Source organism: Salvelinus alpinus, chromosome 4 (assembly GCF_045679555.1).
Source record: "Salvelinus alpinus chromosome 4, SLU_Salpinus.1, whole genome shotgun sequence".
Classification (NCBI taxonomy): Eukaryota; Metazoa; Chordata; class Actinopteri; order Salmoniformes; family Salmonidae; genus Salvelinus; species Salvelinus alpinus.
In genome coordinates this window covers 91,828,805-91,845,342 of record NC_092089.1, presented here as the reverse complement: position 1 = coordinate 91,845,342, position 16,538 = coordinate 91,828,805, and the positions used below count along the sequence as shown (strand labels likewise).

General features: G+C 45.8%; 1 protein-coding gene and 1 long non-coding RNA gene across 2 annotated transcripts in view; one reads left to right on the top strand and one right to left on the bottom strand.

Annotated features, from left to right (window-relative positions):
* LOC139574675 (netrin receptor UNC5A-like) overlaps nucleotides 1-16,538 on the top strand; it is a 623,219-nt gene that overhangs the window by 335,465 nt on the left and 271,216 nt on the right. The window lies entirely within an intron of this gene.
* LOC139574676 (uncharacterized) lies at nucleotides 9,563-10,998 on the bottom strand. The gene is made up of 3 exons (XR_011674813.1): nucleotides 10,616-10,998; nucleotides 10,143-10,246; nucleotides 9,563-9,745 (listed from the first exon to the last, which is right to left on the bottom strand). It is a non-coding gene; the product is annotated as an uncharacterized lncRNA (long non-coding RNA).

The following is a 16,538-nucleotide window of genomic DNA, read 5'->3' as shown; positions in this document are numbered from 1 at the left end:
TTGAAGTGCTGTGACCACACGCAGCATTTTGCCCGGGGGTTTAGCTTTCCCTTGGAGCTGGAGATTCACCGTGTTCAGGTGGCAGGTGATGTCCGTTAAAACAGCCAGCTTTAATATCCACTGTGGATCGTGCAGCTCTGGCTCATCTCTCCTCTGGCTTCCAACAAATTCATGGATTTGAGGGAGGAGAGAGAGAAATCTTACCAAAACTCTGCCACGAGACAGCCATCTCACCTCATTGTGAAATATCAAGTCGTCGTTTTCTGTCTAGTATTCCTCCTGCAACTGGCGGAATGGCCGGTGATTCAGGGCCGTTTTCTGTCTGGTATTCCTCCTGCAACTGGCGGAATGGCAGGTGATTCAGGGCCATTTTCTGTCTAGTATTCCTCCTGCAACTGGCTGAATGGCAGGTGATTCAGGGCCATTTTCTGTCTGGTATTCCTCCTGCAACTCGCGGAATGGCAGGTGATTCAGGGCCATTTTCTGTCTAGTATTCCTCCTGCAACTGGCTGAATGGCAGGTGATTCAGGGCCATTTTCTGTCTGGTATTCCTCCTGCAACTCGCGGAATGGCAGGTGATTCAGGGCCATTTTCTGTCTGGTATTCCTCCTGCAACTGGCGGAATGGCAGGTGATTCAGGGCCATTTTCTGTCTGGTATTCCTCCTGCAACTCGCGGAATGGCCGGCGATTCAGTGCCCTCACAATAATAATGTTCACCACGTGCACAACTTGCCGCATCACATTCTGTAAGTCACAGTCTTTGAGTATCCTCTCTCCTTCTCATCAGCCCTATGAGTCCATTCTCCTTCCCTCGCATGTTTGGGGTGTCGTCAATGCACACAGATGCAAGATTTGACCGGTCAATATTATTATCAGCAAACAATGTAACAAGGGCTTTCAGAATATCCACTGCTCCTGTTGGTCCCTGAAGGGGCGGTAAACATTAAAGTTCCTCTCTGAACGACTTGTTTTGAGGGAAGCGGACCCAAACACATAATTGGACAATGTCACTTACATCAGTGCTTTCGTCAAGCGCAATACTAAAACACGGCGCCACGGATATGTCAGAAATCAGTTGTTTACCGATGTCCTCGCCGATATCCTCGCCGATGTCCTCGCCGATGTCCTCGCCGTTGTCCTCGCCAATGTCCTCACCGATGTCCTCACCGATGTCCTCACCGATGTCCTCGCCGATGTCTTCTATGTGTCTTGTTATGGTCTGAGAGATGCAGTCCCATAATTTGCTTTACAATAGTTTCCTTGTTTGTGAAATCAGCATACAATGTTTAGTCTGATGCCAAAAAAACATTATTTGACCATCTCCGCGTCGGTGAAGGCTTTGTTTCTCGCGAGTATCCAAGCAATCTCATATGTTTCCTCTGTAGTTTTCTCTGCAACAGTGATAGATCTGTCCATCATTTGTTGTTGTCCGTTGAGTTGTGCTATTTTGTTGTTTCTGAGGTTGCTTTGTGGCAGATATGTTTTGTCAAAGTAGGCATGGTGTGAATTGAAATGTCGCTTTAAAAAAAATGTGTTTAAAACAATTGACTGCCTTCTGGCAAATAAGACAAAATGAGATAGTACCATCATGCAAAAAATACTTGTCCATTTCTCTTGGAACTTTCTGTGTTCCTCTTGAATCGACCGTATCCTTCTCTTAGCCACCGGAGCCACGTTAGCCACGTTAGCCACGTTAGCCACGTTAGCCACGATAGCCACGTTAGCCACGTTAGCCACGTTAGCTAGCTGCATATCCCCGCCGTCATCTTCCTGATTTTCCTGGTGGTTCTCCAGTGGTTGTTCGTTCATAGCTGTCACGTTGTTCTCCAGCTCTTCACCCCTCATTTTCATTGTCAATTCATTGTTTCTTTTTTACAATAAATCGATCCATGACGACCAGACTGCAAAATTTGCTAGTAGACAAACTGATATGTGTCGGTCGCTGTAGCTGAGCAGTTGCATTCTATTCCCGGGCTTTCTGTACAACAGCTGCGCTATACTGCCATCTATCTGCCGTCCAGGGAACAATAGATATATTCAATGAAGTGATTCAGGCCTGCCTTAGACTTGAATTGAAATTGTATCATTGTTCCTCCCTCTGTCAGTCTCTGTGTCTGCTAACCTCAGAGTCCTCCCTCTGCCAGTCTCTGTGTCTGCTAACCTCAGAGTCCTCCCTCTGTCAGTCTCTGTGCCTGCTAACCTCAGAGTCCTCCCTCTGCCAGTCTCTGTGTCTGCTAACCTCAGATTCCTCCCTCTGTTAGTCTCTGTGTCTGCTAACCTCAGAGTCCTCCCTCTGTCAGTCTCTGTGTCTGCTAACCTCAGAGTCCTCCCTCTGCCAGTCTCTGTGTCTGCTAACCTCAGAGTCCTCCCTCTGCCAGTCTCTGTGTCTGCTAACCTCAGAGTCCTCCCTCTGCCAGTCTCTGTGTCTGCTAACCTCAGAGTCCTCCCTCTGCCAGTCTCTGTGTCTGCTAACCTCAGAGTCCTCCCTCTGCCAGTCTCTGTGTCTGCTAACCTCAGAGTCCTCCCTCTGCCAGTCTCTGTGTCTGCTAACCTCAGAGTCCTCCCTCTGCCAGTCTCTGTGTCTGCTAACCTCAGAGTCCTCCCTCTGTTAGTCTCTGTGCCTGCTAACCTCAGATTCCTCCCTCTGTCAGTCTCTGTGCCTGCTAACCTCAGTCCCCCCTCTGTCAGAATCTGTGCCTGCTAACCTCAGAGTCCTCCCTCTGCCAGTCTCTGTGCCTGCTAACCTCAGAGTCCTCCCTCTGCCAGTCTCTGTGTCTGCTAACCTCAGAGTCCTCCCTCTGCCAGTCTCTGTGTCTGCTAACCTCAGAGTCCTCCCTCTGCCAGTCTCTGTGTCTGCTAACCTCAGAGTCCTCCCTCTGCCAGTCTCTGTGCAATGAGGAGCACTGATATATACAGAGCATTCTGAAAGTATTCAGACTCCTTGACTTTTCCCAGATTTTGTTACATTACAGCCTTATTCTACACAATAGCCCATAATGACGAAGCAAAATCAGGTTTTTAGAACATTTTGCAAAATGTATTAAACATAAAAACAAAAGTACATTTCACATTTACATACAGTCGTGGTCAAAAATATTGGCAACCTTGCACTTTTTTCAAATAATGCAGCATTTCTTCCAGAAAACTGTTGAAATTAAAACATATTTTGGTATCTACATATGTATGTCTTCGGTGTGCAGTTCAACAACAAAAATTGAATAATTTACTGAATCTTAGCTAATTCCACATAGAAATCCTAAAATGGCCCGGACAATATTATTGGCACCTTCTGGAAGTAGTTAGAAGAAATTAGATTTTTAGCAGGTGATTCTCCTTTACTTTGGAATTGAACTCACCTGTGGTGAGTTGCAGGTGCCTGCAATATAAAAATCCCTCATTCAACTAGTTTGAATAGAGAAAAGGACTCATTCTCCTGTTTTGTGTCACTGTTTGTACCGCAACGAGCATGGACAAAAGAAAGAAAACCAGAGAATTATCTGAGATTGTCCATTCTTGGCTACAATGTTGTGTATAATCTCAAAGCTACAAGTCCTTCACCAGAGTCCTTGATGTTTCCTGTTTCCACCGTACGTAATGTTATCAAGAAGTTTAAGGCCCATGCCACTGTAGCCAACCTCCCTGGACGTGGCCGCAAGGACCCCACGGCTGAGAGGAAGACATAAGAAAGCCAAGCTGCAATTTGCCAAAACACACCTGAACATGACAAAACCCTTCTGGGAACAGACGAGACCAAATTAGAGCTTTTTTGGTAAAGCACATCATCTCTATGTTTACAAAAAACAAAATTAAGTCTTCAAAGAAAAGAACACCTTCCCTACAGTCCAACATGGAGAAGGTTCAGTGATGTCTTGGAGTTGCTTTGCTGCCTCTGGCACTGGGTACCTTGAACGTGTGCATGGCATCATGAAATCAGGAGAATAGCAAGGTAATTTGGAGTGCAATGTCAGACCCAGTGTCAGAAACCTGGTTCTCCGTCGAAGGTCATGGCTCTTCCAGCCGGACATTGACCCCAAACACACTTCAAAAAGCACCCAGGAACGGTTCAAGACAAAACTCTGGACTGTTCTGAAGTGGCCCAACAATGAGTCCAGATCTAAATCTCATTGAAAACATGTGGAGAGATCTGAAAACAGCAGCTAGGAGAAGGCACCCTTCTAATCTGGGAGACCTGGAGCAGTTTGCACAAGAGGAGCAGACCAAACTGCCAGTACAGTGGTGCAGGAAGCTCATTGATGATTATAGGAAGTGCTTGATTGCAGTTATTTTGACCAAAGGCAGTGCTACCAAAATATTAAGTCTAGGGTGTCAATCATTTTGTCAATACCATTCCTGTTTATTTTCTGATTTAAATTGATATATTAAGTTCTGAATCAAAAACTAAGGTTCTGTAATATTAACAGTAAAATAAAGAATTGTGGAGACCAAATACTTTGTTCAATTTCAACTTATTTTTAGGGTAAATTGTGAGTTACTTGAAAAATGTGCAAGGGTGCATATATTTTTGGCCACAACTGTGGGAGGGAGGGAGGGAGGGAGGGAGGGAGGATCAGACCATAAACCGGTCCTACTCCATTAAACCAGGTACAGTTGAAGTCGTAAGTTTACATACACCTCAGACAAATACATTTAAACTCAGTTTTACACAATTCCTGACATTTAATCCTAGTAAACATTTCCAGTCTTAGGTCAGTTAGGATCACCACTTTTTTTTAAGAATGTGAAATGTCAGAATAATAGTAGAGAGAATGATTTATTTCAGCTTTTATTTATTTCATCACATTCCCAGTGGGTCAGAAGTTTACATACACTCAATTAATATTTGATAGCATTGCCTTTAAATTGTTTAACTTGGGTAAAATGTTTCGGGTAGCCTTCCTCAAGCTTCCCACAATACGTTGGGTGAATTTTGGCCCATTCCTCCTGACAGAGCTGGTGTAACTGAGTCAGGTTTGTAGGCCTCCTTACTCGCACACGCTTTTTCAGTTCTGCCCACACATTTTCTATAGGGTTGAGGTTAGGGCTTTGTGATGGCCACTCCAGTACCTTGACTTTGTTGTCCTTATTAAGCCAATTTTCCACAACTTTGGAAGTATGCTAGGGGTCATTGTCCATTTGGAAGACCCATTTGCAACCGAGCTTTAACTTCACATAATTTTCCTTCCTTTGTTCCCATGTGCAGTTGCAAACCGTAGTCGGGGTTTTTTATGGCAGTTTTGGAGCAGTGGCTTCTTCCTTGCTGAGCAGCCTTTTAGGTTATGTCGATATAGGACTCGTTTTACTGTGGATATAGATACTTTTGTACCTGTTTCCTCCAGCATCTTCACAAGGTCCTTTGCTGTTGTTCTGGGATTGATTTGCACTTTTCGCACCAAAGTACGTTCATCTCTAGGAGACAGAACACGTCTCCTTCCTGAGCGGTATGACGGCTGCGTGGTGTTTATACGTGGTGTTTATACTTGCGTACTATTGTTTGTACACATGAACGTGGTACCTTTAGGTGTTTGGAAATTAGTCCCAATGATGAACCAGACTTGTGGAGGTCTACAATTTTTTTTCTGAGGTCTTGGCTGATTTCTTTTGATTTTCCCATAATGTCAAACAAAGAGGCACTGAGTTTGAAGGTAGGCCTTGAAATACATCCATAGGTACACCTCCAATTGACTCAAATTATGTCAATTAGCCTATCAGAAGCTTCTAAAGCCATGGCATCATTTTCTGGAATTTTACAAGCTGTTTAAAGGCACGGTCAGCTTACTGTATGTAAACTTCTGACCCACTTGAATTTTGATACAGTGAATTATAAGTGAAATAATCTATCTGTAAACAATAATGACTTGTGTCATGCACAAAGTAGATGTCCTAACCGACTTGTCAAAACTATAATTTGTTAACAACACATTTGTGGAGTTGGTTGAAAAACAAGTTTTAATGACTCCAACCTAAGTGTACGTAAACTTCCGACTTCAACTGTATGTATCTTGTTCCTACATTATTTCTCAGTTAGCAGATGTTATTATCCTGAGGGATACAGTGTTACAACAAGACCATGTAAACACGGTGGGGGCGGAACAGCAGCTAAAATATACAGTAGTGTTATAAATTATAAATGATTATATAAATTAAAAACATGAAATCCTTTCCAAGTGTTTTCTTGTCATTCTAACAGATGGAATATCAAGATAAAGACGAGTCAAAATCGAGATATTCACATGATTTCTGCTATAGTATGTACATGCGTAACATTTAACACGTAGCTCCGACTTGATATATGATGTTATTATGGTAATGCGAAAGTTGGTGTGAGATTCGTTTTTTCAAAACGCCCAAAAAAATGTCAAAATGCCTCAAAAATCTGATGAAAGTTTTCAGATATAGATATTTTCTTTCCTTGGGTCCTTACTAGGCTGCAGGCTGTTTCTGGGATGCTGTCAGTCTGTGTGTGTGTTTGTGTCTCTACTGAATATTTACATTTACATTCGCCCACAACCCTCCCTGAGATAACCTGAAACACCCTCTGGCTTCCAACTAAACCCTCGTCAACCAGATTACCTTAAACTCCCCCTGCCTCGTCAACCAGATTACCTTAAACTCCCCCTGCCTCGTCAACCAGATTACCTTACACTCCCCCTGCCTCGTCAACCAGATTACCTTAAACTCCCCCTGCCTCGTCAACCAGATTACCTTAAACTCCCCCTGCCTCGTCAACCAGATTACCTTACACTCCCCCTGCCTCGTCAACCAGATTACCTTAAACTCCCCCTGCCTCGTCAACCAGATTACCTTAAACTCCCCCTGCCTCGTCAACCAGATTACCTTAAACTCCCCCTGCCTCGTCAACCAGATTACCTTACACTCCCCCTGCCTCGTCAACCTGATTACCTTAAACTCCCCCTGCCTCGTCAACCTGATTACCTTAAACTCCCCCTGCCTCGTCAACCAGATTACCTTAAACTCTCCCTGCCTCGTCAACCTGATTACCTTACACTCCCCCTGCCTCGTCAACCTGATTACCTTAAACTCCCCCTGCCTCGTCAACCAGATTACCTTAAACTCCCCCTGCCTCGTCAACCAGATTACCTTAAACTCCCCCTGCCTCGTCAACCTGATTACCTTAAACTCCCCCTGCCTCGTCAACCAGATTACCTTAAACTCCCCCTGCCTCGTCAACCAGATTACCTTACACTCCCCCTGCCTCGTCAACCTGATTACCTTAAACTCCCCCTGCCTCGTCAACCTGATTACCTTAAACTCCCCCTGCCTCGTCAACCAGATTACCTTAAACTCCCCCTGCCTCGTCAACCTGATTACCTTAAACTCCCCCTGCCTCGTCAACCAGATTACCTTAAACTCCCCCTGCCTCGTCAACCTGATTACCTTAAACTCCCCCTGCCTCGTCAACCAGATTACCTTAATCTCCCCCTGCCTCGTCAACCAGATTACCTTAAACTCCCCCTGCCTCGTCAACCAGATTACCTTAAACTCCCCCTGCCTCGTCAACCAGATTACCTTACACTCCCCCTGCCTCGTCAACCAGATTACCTTAAACTCCCCCTGCCTCGTCAACCAGATTACCTTAAACTCCCCCTGCCTCGTCAACCAGATTACCTTACACTCCCCCTGCCTCGTCAACCAGATTACCTTAAACTCCCCCTGCCTCGTCAACCAGATTACCTTAAACTCCCCCTGCCTCGTCAACCAGATTACCTTAAACTCCCCCTGCCTCGTCAACCAGATTACCTTACACTCCCCCTGCCTCGTCAACCTGATTACCTTAAACTCCCCCTGCCTCGTCAACCAGATTACCTTAAACTCCCCCTGCCTCGTCAACCAGATTACCTTAAACTCCCCCTGCCTCGTCAACCAGATTACCTTAAACTCCCCCTGCCTCGTCAACCAGATTACCTTACACTCCCCCTGCCTCGTCAACCTGATTACCTTACACTCCCCCAGCCTCGTCTTCCTGATTACCTTAAACTCCCCCTGCCTCGTCAACCAGATTACCTTAAACTCCCCCTGCCTCGTCAACCAGATTACCTTAAACTCCCCCTGCCTCGTCAACCTGATTACCTTAAACTCCCCCTGCCTTCCATCAGAGTTCATGTTAGGACGAAGGGAGGGAGGGAGGGATGTAAGGGAGGGAGAGAGGGGGAGGGAGGGATGTAGGGAAGGGGAGGGAGGAAGAGGAGGATAAGCGTAAGGTAATTTGTATGGTGCAAAGCAATCTGTCCCTGGTCCAGACAGCAGCCACCTGGCTTACCTGTAGCCTTCCCTCTTTAGTGTGATGCCCAAGGCCATGGCAACAGGAACAGGAAGGAAGGGAAGAGAGCAAGAGAGGGAAATATGTTAGCAGGGGCAAATGATTGCAGCTTTCATGCAGGTAAAATGTTAACTGAATACTCCACCAGGACTCATGCCTAATAGAGGTGCCAAGCAGGGAGCAAGGCCTCACCTCCCTTCTGACATGTGTGTGCTTCCAGTCTATCTGTGTCTGTGTGTGTGTGTGTGTGTGTGTGTGTGTGTGTGTGTGTGTGTGTGTGTGTGTGTGTGTGTGTGTGTGTGTGTGTGTGTGTGTGTTGTGTGTCTGTGTGTCTGTGTATCATCCCTTGCAGGTATGGGCCCAGGTGTGTTAGACAGATAAAGAGATGGAGGCCATCTGACAGAGGTTCAGCCTCGTTCTACCCTGGAAAAACATAACACACCTTCGGTCTCTGTAACTACAGGCGGTGTGCTTTCCCTCTCTACCTTCCTGCCAATCACCAGGGGCCTCATTTATAAAACTCTACGGAGGAATCACCTCAAAAAGGTGGCCTACGGACAAAACACAGAAAGTGCTTATGCGCAAAAATATATTCTGATTTATAACAATGCGCAACGCACGTCCCCACGCCCGGTTTCGCTTTATAAATCACAATCAACTCGAAATGTGGCGCACGTGAGCGAGCGTCTTGTCCCACACTTTTAACGCCCACAGTTGCCGATAGTCAGTGGAACGCCCCTAATTAATATTCATCCGTACTGACTGCATGACGACAAAATCAATCAAATGTATTTATAAAGCCCTTCTTACATTAGCTGATGTCACAAAGTACGGTACAGAGACCCAGCCTAAATCCCGACAAAGGTTCATAACAAATAAAGTTATTTCACCCAGTGTGAAATGGAAGTTCTTGTAGGGGAGGTTGAAGCAAGAAACAAAGTATATTGTTTGGTGGACACATTGTGGACATTACAAATTCCCAAAACGGCGTTGGAGTGGCAGCATGTGGCGGACGCTGTGAATGCTGCTGGCTCAGAAGGTCTACCCTCCAAGAAAATAAAAAAAAGTGGTCCGACATAAAAAGGGGAGGCCAAAAGGAGCATAGCCTCTTACACAGACAAAGTGTGTGTGCCACGGGCGGGGGAAAGAGGACACCGGAGCTCAACCCCCTTGATGAGCGACTTGCCGGTATTATAGCTGAATCTCTCGGACATGCAAGACGTACCGGATGATCCAGGCATGTAATTAGTATTCCCTCGTTTGAAAAGAGTAAACCAAATGCATTCAAGTTTAAACATTTATTTACACAAACAATTGACTTTGTAATGTTTTTTTTTAATCGCCGAGTGTTCCAGCGGGGTCCGTGGTGCTGCAGCTGAGCAGGAGCCGAGTGCGCCCAGCCCCGGCGTCTCCACTAAACCTCCTGCGTCACAACACTCCAGCACCGTGTCCACACAGATGCAGTCCTAAAAACGCAAAGAGACACCATCGACGCTATTAACGAGGTTGCCAAGGAGTTGAAGGAAATGTTTTGTGTGACATAAGCTGTACATTGAAAGAATTACTCAATAAATAGTGTTTTGTTTTCATTCTTTCTTTTTACAAGCGACGCATCAAATCCACACGCTGGCGCACCGCAGCTGCGTTTGGTTCAAACGCCTGGGGATAGGGGTCGGGGCAAACACAACCAACAGCGACAGGGGGTACAGTTACATTCCTTAGCGGTGCCACATTATATAGCACAGCACACGCCCCCACAATGTCGCAGACCTTTTCAGGAATGTATAAAATGTTTCCGCCTGAGGAATCGAGGCAGCGCCATCTGCCCTTCAGAATCCCGATGCGCTCCACAACAGCGCGTACCTGGCAATGCGTACAATGCGCACATTGTAGTTCCTCTCCTCTGCGCTCTGTGGGTTGGCGAAAGGGGTGAGCAGCCACCGCTTGAGGGGGATATCCACTGTCGCCTGCAAGGTTAGTGAATGGGTTAGGCACTGCAGTAGAGACATTGCAATTGATTTACAATTTCTACATTACTCATCCGTACCTAGAAGCCAGCCAGCCATCACGCACAGCTCCGGCTTCAAGTCGGCGTCCAAACACTACTGTTTCGCCATATGAATGAGTCATGGGTTGACCCAGGCCACCGAGCCACTACATTAGTCAGTACCATGTCCGCATCACATATGATTTGGACATTTATGGAATGATAATACTTTTCAAATTCATTCTCACTCGGTGCCCTTAAAGCAACATGAGTGCAGGCAATAGCACCGATTGCATTTGAGAAACCGGACATTGATGCAAATTGCACTTTTATTTGCCTGTTCACCCACCGTGTAAGGTACCTTTATGTAGAGGTGCGTCAATCCAATTATACCTCCTAACACGTCTGGCATAACGCGGCTAAAGGTTGGCTGAGAGATCCCTAACCTGTCAGCCAATTCCCTTTGAAAAGTGCCGGTTGCCAGAGATCCGAGGGTTGTCAGGACTTGAAGTGGGACAGGCACGGCGTGGTTTTTGCGGCATGCTTCTCTGTAAAGCTGGGCCCACTATACAGCACAGAGAGCCAAGAGAACAGCTCTTGGTCATCGGAACCGGGTCATAAGTCACTCGTCATCATTGGCTAGTAAATCTTGCTGGTCTCTGAAAATATACTCTCTCCGAATTCTTCCATTCGCCAAATGTTCCTACAGTGGCAAAGCAGCCATTATGCGTCATTACGCATTGTAATTGCATGCCTTTTTATAGTCACTCATTTGAACGTCATAGCTACCCAATTGCGTAACACCTTCAGGTGTGGTAATTACCCTGATTGTAACTGACAGTGACAGGGCCATTATCACATTGACAGTTCTGCACAACGAACACGTTATAACAATATATGAAACTGTGCACTCGTATCTGCCCGACTGAGGCGTCGAAAACGGCATCAGTTTAAACGTCATTTGTCCTACTGTTCACCTTATTATTTATGGGAATAAATCTCATAACATACAAGTATTGTTTAATAATTACAGATCCAATTAAATTCCCGATTAAACTGTACCACATATTTGAGGGGTTATTTTGCAAAAACAGATCTCTCCGTTTGTATTTATAATCCAAAATCATGTTTTTTGTGTGTGTTTTTTTGTGTGCACTCCGGGGAACTCTTCATATATAATACGTCAGAGGTAATGTTTCGATTTATTTTACACAATGGCATCAATTTCAAAGCGTTTCTCGAGTTTCATCCTTCTGCCATCGGAATCGCAGTTTCTAATTTCTCCACTTTACGTGCATACGTATGAGTCAAAGTGTCCGTGGAGGACCGCACATTCTTCCGTCAAGTTAGTTTTTTATAAATTCCAAAGTTTGCCAGGAAAGTGGCTTACGCCTTCTTTTGTGTATACGCAACGTTTATAAACGAGGCCACTGTGGTCTGCTGAAGAGATAAAGAACCATGACTAACACAGAGCTGCTGGTATATAGTTTATATAGTTTGGATTATGGGTGTGTCCTGTAATATGGGTGTGTCCTGTAATGTGGGTGTGTCCTGTGATACGGGTGTGTCCTGGATTGTGGGTGTGTCCTGTATTATGGGTGTGTCCTGGATTATGGGTGTGTCCTGTAATATGGGTGTGTCCTGTAAATAGTATGGGTGTGTCCTGTAATATGGGTGTGCCCTGTAAGTAGTATGGGTGTGTCCTGTAATATGGGTGTGTCCTGTATTATGGGTGTGTCCTGTAAATAGTATGGGTGTATCCTGTAATATGGGTGTGTCCTGTAAATAGTATGGGTGTGTCCTGTAATATGGCCTGTAAATATTAATGGTGTGGCCTGTAAATAGTATGGGTGTGTCCTGTATGGGTGTGTCCTGTAAACAGTATGGGTGTGGCCTGTAAATAGTATGGGTGTGTCCTGTAAATAGCATGGACGTATCCCAAATGGCACCCTATTCCCTATATAGCCCATAGGGCTCTGGTCTAAAGTAGTGTACTATATAGGGAATAGGGCTCTGGTCTAAAGTAGTGTAATATATAGGGAATAGGGTGTCTGGTCTAAAGTAGTGTACTATATAGGGAATAGGGCCCTGGTCTAAAGTAGTGTAATATATAGGGAATAGGGTCCTGGTCTATAGTAGTGCACTATATAGGGAATAGGGCTCTGGTCTAAAGTAGTGTAATATATAGGGAATAGGGCTCTGGTCTAAAGTAGTGTAATATATAGGGAATAAGGTGCCATTTGGGACAAAGCCTATGAATAATGTATTGTAGAGGTAGGATTGTTATGATTATGTTTTGATCAACTGTGTTTTAATAAAGGTAACATTTCACATGGAGAGAAAGGCATGAAAGAATGAAACACCGCTTGAGTAGCTACCTACTGCTGCTGAGTATCCTTACTGACTACATTATCATGCATGGGTGGGTCTGCTGCTGAGTAACCTTACTGACTACATTATCATGCATGGGTGGGTCTGCTGCTGAGTAACCTTACTGACTACATTATCATGCAGGGGTGGGTCTCACTCTATTGTTTTATCACAGCTTATTTAAATACGTCAGGTTTGCCTTTGAGAAATCTATTCTAAGGAACTCTTGTGAATTAATTCATTATCACGTTTCCAACCTGTGAACACCTGTGTTGCTCTAATCATAATCAGTACCTGGTTCATTCCTGTGTAGCGCTGCTGCTGCTGTTGATGTTGTTGTTGATGTTGTTATTATTGTTGTCAGATCCTGTGACTGAGCAGCGTGTTCTGAGTGTCTGTGTGACTAATAGACCAAGGTGATCTCAGAGAGAGAGAGGGAGAGAGAGAAAGAAAGGGGGAGAGAGGGGGAGAGAGAGTAAGAGAAAGAGAGACAAAGAGAGAGGAAGATGGAGTGAGAAATAGGGAGTGAGAGAGAGAGAGAGAGAGAGAGAGATAGAGAGAGAGGGGGGAGAGAGAGAGAAAGAGAGAGAGAGACGAAGAGCGAGTGAGAGAGAGAGAGAGAAAGAGAGTTGGAGAGAGAGAGGGAGTGAGAGAGAGAGAGAAAGAGAGAGAGAGGGAGAGTGAGAGAGAGAGAGAGAGAGAGAGAGAGAGAGAGAGAGAGAGAGAGAGAGAGAGAGAGAGAGAGAGAGAGAGAGAGAGAGAGAGAGAGAGAGAGAGAGTCACCCAGCCACATAATAATACACAAAGGCACAAACGACACAGGCATTTCCCCCAGTTAATCATTGTTATCAGCTAAGTGTTTTCTATCTGCATTAATAATACCTTTATAGCACTTTTCAATGCAAGAAACAAAGTGCTTCACGTAATAAAATAATAAACGTACTAATAACAAGAGGAAGGAGAAATAAAAAATATATATACATTAAAAATCATCCTTATAGAAGTGTATCTTCATCAGGGATAGAAAGTGTTCATCCCCCTCCACATGTTGTTGTGTTACAGCCCGAATCTCAAACTGGATTAAATATAGGTTTTTCTCACTCATCTACACAAAATACCCCATAATGTGAAAACATGTTAATAGGAATTTTTGCTAATTTTGGGAAAATTAAATACAGAAATGTATAATTTACATAAGTATTCACACCCCTGTGTCATTACAAGTTAGCATCACCTTTGGCATCGATTACAGCTGTGAATCTTTTTGGGTAAGTCCCTAAGAGCTTTGTGATAGGGCGCAGGTGTAATGAGGGTTGACCCCTCCCCCCTGCCCGACGCACAGCTCCAGTCCAAGGATAACAGCTCCAGTCCCAGGATAACAGCTCCAGTCCAAGGATAACAGCTCCAGTCCCTGGATAACAGCTCCAGTCCCTGGATAACAGCTTCAGTCCCAGGATAACAGCTCCAGTCCCAGGATAACAGCTCCAGTCCCAGGATAACAGCTCCAGTCCCTGGATAACAGCTCCAGTCCTAGGATAACAGCTCCAGTCCCAGGATAACAGCTACAGTCCCAGGATAACAGCTCCAGTCCCAGGATAACAGCTCCAGTCCCAGGATAACAGCTCCAGTCCCTGGATAACAGCTCCAGTCCCAGGATAACAGCTCCAGTCCCTGGATATCAGCTCCAGTCCCAGGATAACAGCTCCAGTCCCAGGATAACAGCTCCAGTCCCAGGATAACAGCTCCAGTCCCAGGATAACAGCTCCAGTCCCTGGATAACAGCTCCAGTCCCAGGATAACAGCTCCAGTCCCAGGATAACAGTTCCAGTCCCAGGATAACAGCTCCAGTCCCAGGATAACAGCTCCAGTCCCTGGATAACAGCTTCAGTCCCAGGATAACAGCTCCAGTCCCAGGATAACAGCTCCAGTCCCAGGATAACAGCTCCAGTCCCTGGATAACAGCTTCAGTCCCAGGATAACAGCTCCAGTCCCAGGATAACAGCTCCAGTCCCAGGATAACAGCTCCAGTCCCAGGATAACAGCTCCAGTCCCAGGATAACAGCTCCAGTCCCTGGATAACAGCTCCAGTCCCTGGATAACAGCTCCAGTCCCAGGATAACAGCTCCAGTACATGGATAACAGCTCCAGTACCTGGATAACAACTCCAGTCCCTGGATAACAGCTCCAGTACATGGATAACAGCTCCAGTCCCTGGATAACAGCTCCAGTCCCTGGATAACAGCTCCAGTACCTGGATAACAGCTCCAGTCCCTGGATAACAGCTCCTGTACCTGGATAACAGCTCCAGTCCCTGGATAACAGCTCCAGTCCCGGGATAACAGCTCCAGTCCCTGGATAACAGCTCCAGTCCCAGGATAACAGCTCCAGTACCTGGATAACAGCTCCAGTCCCTGGATAACAGCTCCAGTCCCAGGATAACAGCTCCAGTCCCTGGATAACAGCTCCAGTCCCTGGATAACAGCTCCAGTCCCAGGATAACAGCTCCAGTCCCTGGATAACAGCTCCAGTCCCTGGATAACAGCTCCAGTCCCAGGATAACAGCTCCAGTCCCTGGATAACAGCTCCAGTCCCTGGATAACAGCTCCAGTCCCAGGATAACAGCTCCAGTCCCTGGATAACAGCTCCAGTCCCTGGATAACAGCTCCAGTCCCAGGATAACAGCTCCAGTCCCTGGATAACAGCTCCAGTCCCTGGATAACAGCTCCAGTCCCAGGATAACAGCTCCAGTCCCTGGATAACAGCTCCAGTCCCTGGATAACAGCTCCAGTCCCTGGATAACAGCTCCAGTCCCTGGATAACAGCTCCAGTCCCTGGATAACAGCTCCAGTCCCAGGATAACAGCTCCAGTCCCTGGATAACAGCTCCAGTCCCAGGATAACAGCTCCAGTCCCAGGATAACAGCTCCAGTCCCAGGATAACAGCTCCAGTCCCTGGATAACAGCTCCAGTCCCTGGATAACAGCTCCAGTACCTGGATAACAGCTCCAGTCCCTGGATAACAGCTCCAGTCCCTGGATAACAGCTCCAGTACATGGATAACAGCTCCAGTACCTGGATAACAACTCCAGTCCCTGGATAACAGCTCCAGTCCCTGGATAACAGCTCCAGTCCCTGGATAACAGCTCCAGTCCCTGGATAACAGCTCCAGTACCTGGATAACAGCTCCAGTCCCTGGATAACAGCTCCAGTCCCAGGATAACAGCTCCAGTCCCTGGATAACAGCTCCAGTCCCTGGATAACAGCTCCAGTCCCAGGATAACAGCTCCAGTCCCTGGATAACAGCTCCAGTCCCTGGATAACAGCTCCAGTCCCTGGATAACAGCTCCAGTCCCTGGATAACAGCTCCAGTCCCAGGATAACAGCTCCAGTCCCTGGATAACAGCTCCAGTCCCTGGATAACAGCTCCAGTCCCTGGATAACAGCTCCAGTCCAGGGACTGGGTACACAGGGTACATGCATGTTTTGTTTGATTAAATTCATATTTCTATAAAAAATCTGAGTTTACATTGAGGCGACTAGATTCACTAGTTGCAAAAACATCAAGTGACTTTGCATAGCCCATCGTTTCAACAGAAATACTCATCATAAATATAGATGATAATACAAGTTATACACATTGAATTATAGATATACCTCTCCTTAATGCAACCGCTGTGTCAGATTTCAAAAAAACTTTACGGAAAAGAAATGCACGCTATAATCTGAGTCGGTGCTCAAAGTAGCATATCACAGCTGCAAAGATGGCGTCACCATAAACACAAAAATACATGATAAATATTCCATTACCTTTGATGATCTACATCAGAAAGCACACCAGGAATCCCAGGTCCACAATAAATGTATGTTTTGTTCTAAAAAATCTGTTATTTATGTCCAATTGTT